This window comes from Mastacembelus armatus, unplaced genomic scaffold, assembly GCF_900324485.2.
Source record: "Mastacembelus armatus unplaced genomic scaffold, fMasArm1.2, whole genome shotgun sequence".
NCBI classification, from domain to species: domain Eukaryota; kingdom Metazoa; phylum Chordata; class Actinopteri; order Synbranchiformes; family Mastacembelidae; genus Mastacembelus; species Mastacembelus armatus.
This window is the reverse complement of record NW_022872938.1, coordinates 319092-322146: the sequence shown is the minus strand read 5'-3', so window position 1 is coordinate 322146 and position 3055 is coordinate 319092. Positions and strand designations below refer to the sequence as shown.

Below are 3055 nucleotides of genomic sequence, written 5' to 3'. Positions count from 1 at the left end.
CAGTCCAACCACCAACAGCTCAATGTCTGGAGTACAGATACAGTCTTTCACTGTTACTGTTGGGTTATGACCCTTTTCTCTAATCACTGTTGTTACTTAAACAAGACCTGACCTATAAACACTTCTTCTATCCAATAGCATTGTGAGGACAAACAATAGAACCCATTAACTATGTAAATGTGGTCTTGAGAAAAAAAAAACATTTGCAGGCCATTTTTTAGAACTGTTAAAAGGGATGTTGAAATATTTCAACACTGGTAATTGCAGGGTTAAGAGGCTGTTGACTATCAAAATGCTAGACATTTTAAAGGGTTTTGGACCTGGTCCTGTTTATAGCAGTGTAATGTCCTTGTGTGTCTTTAGGCTACTAGATATGTACCTTGCCAGAATGGTCAATTTTAACATTTCTTCCTGGTGTGAACGTGCTGATGGGATGTTAGTGCACTTGAATTAATGAAAGTTTTTCCACATCGCGCACAGGTGTGTGGCTTCTCTCCAGAGTGAATACACTGTTTTTTCAAGGAGCCTAAGTCAATGAAGGCTTTTCCACACTGGTTACAGCTGTACAGCTTCTCTCCAGAGTGAATACGCTTATGTATTCTTAGGTCGTTTAATTGTATAAAGGCTTTTACACACTGATCACAGCTGTATGGCTTCTCTCCAGAGTGAATACGATGATGTTTTTTCAGACTGCCTAACTCTGTGAAGGCTTTTCCACAGTGGTCACAGCTGTGTGGTTTCTGTCCAGAGTGAATATGCTGTGGGTTTTCAGGCTGCCTAACTGTGTGAAGACTTTTCCACACTGGTCGCACATATGTGATTTCTCCCCAGTATGAACACGCTGATGAATCTCTAATCTCTGCAGTGTTGTAAAGGTGTTGTTGCAGTACTGACAGGAGTGACATTTAAGCCTGTTTCTTCTTTTGTTTCTACAGAAAAAGAAAGATGGAGAGAGGATTGTGAAATAAAATGATGGGTACAATCTAAACATTCCAAAGTGACATTTACAACATGTCTATGGATATGAAGCACATTATGTATGCATTTCTACATCTATAGAAATTTGATTAATATTGCTTGACACTTGCTAATTATCAGTTCACATCCCCTTTGCATACATCAAACAAAGCCTGACTGTAAAGGAGACAGTACAAGCAACAACATAAGCAAATAGAAACGTGTCAGATCTATAAATTGGCTCTAAGTAGACTCTTGGATTCTGTACCCGATTTTGCACTGTGGAATAATTTAAAATAATTACTTTATACATACACACACACACACACACACACATATATAGTGGTTGCAATCAAATGGGAACCTATATTTATGTTTTTTGGGAGTGTCCCTTTTTGGATTGAGGTGCTTAAAAATTTGGCAAAATGGATTTACAAAGGAAATGTTTGAACTTGTGGATTTATTCTGACAGCAAGGTTTATTTTATGGAACTGGAAGAGTCCCCAACAGCCCCATTTTGAGGACTGGATTAAACTGAACCACTTTTGCCACAGCAACAGTTCCAGAGGGGCCGCATTTTAGCTGCACACATTCAGTAAAACACAGAGACATATAAAATACATAGACGCCTCACTGGTCTCTTGATCCTAAATCAAAGCCGTCGCCATTTTAGTCCAGGCAACTGTTCTATAACTGTCATCAGAGGACTTGAGTAAAATTCAATTCAATTCAATTCAATTTTATTTGTATAGTGCCAAATCACAATACAAATACACAATACTTTACAAAAACTAAAACTAAAAACCCAACAATTCCCTTATGAGCAAGCACTTGGCGACAGTGGAGAGGAAAAACTCCCTTTAACGGAAGAAAAAACCTCCAGCAGAACCGGGCTCCTGCCTGAGTCGTGTGCTGCTTGGGACTGTACAAATTGCCACACAATTCAAAACAGATCTCAGGGAATTACCTTTCACAGGTAAGACTGAAAAGGCATATGGTTTTATATATTATATACTTTTATGTTTTATCTTATAAACTAAATTGCCTGTAATCGAGATATTAATGTATGTTTCCGTTTTTTCTCAAAACTCTTTTGCCAACTAACGTTAACTGACCGTTACTCATTTCTGCCACTATTTTCAGACATATTCACATATACTCGAGCAGACGTTGAATGATACACATATTGTATGTAGACAACCAAAATGCTTCAACGGCAAATACAAATCAGTGACATGAATCTCATTAACCACCAGAATATTCAACACCAGCATGTTTAAGAATGCAAGCAAGCTGACAGAACATTGTACTAGCTATGCACCAAACAGCTCAGGTTGTGTGTCATATGATTTGAACTCTGCTCAAAATATTTTCATTCTTTTCTCTACTAGGACCACTCCTATGTATTGCCTGCATCTCCCACTGGTCTAGAGGCCTGGCTCTGTGAAGCCTTGGCTACAGTGGAGAGCCTGGAGCGTGAGTTGAAGAATGTGAAGGACCGAAAACAGAGGGCAAAGAGGACGGCACATAACCTTCTGGAGGATCTGAAGGGGAAGAACTTCATAAATGAGGATCTGAAGGAAAAGCTCAGTTTCTATTCTGGTAAAATGAAAATAAAACTTTTTTTAAAATGTATTTTATGTATACACTTTCTCAACTTTTTTGACAATTTTTTTAATTGAAAGATCATTTAGTAGTTAATCTGTTCTAAATTAATTTCAGATCTTCAAGTAGACTTCAGGGCCAAAACAGGGCCAGTACACAAAAGAACAGAGGGAGTTTGTCCTCACACTTCATTTACATGGTCCAAAAGCCTATAATTATTTGAGAAAGTCTCTTCATCTTGGCCTCCCACATCCACATACATTACAGAGGTATTCTTCATTTCACTTGTTGAACTTTTACAAAATACATCTAATACATTCAATAACTTTTCATTTTATGAATGTGGATGAGTTCTGTAGATGCCAACCCTGGCCTCAACATGATGATATTGGACATGCTGAAAAGACGACAAGAGGAAGACCCAGCTAAATATGGATGTGTGACTCTCGTGTTGGATGCCATGGCTATCAAGAAACATATTCAGTACAATCCT

At 38.1% G+C, this 3055-nt stretch overlaps 1 pseudogene; it reads right to left on the bottom strand.

Annotated features, from left to right (window-relative positions):
* Positions 1–398: 398 nt before the first annotated feature.
* The window catches only part of LOC113129667 (zinc finger protein 431-like), a 155731-nt pseudogene continuing 153074 nt past the window's right edge, over positions 399–3055 (bottom strand).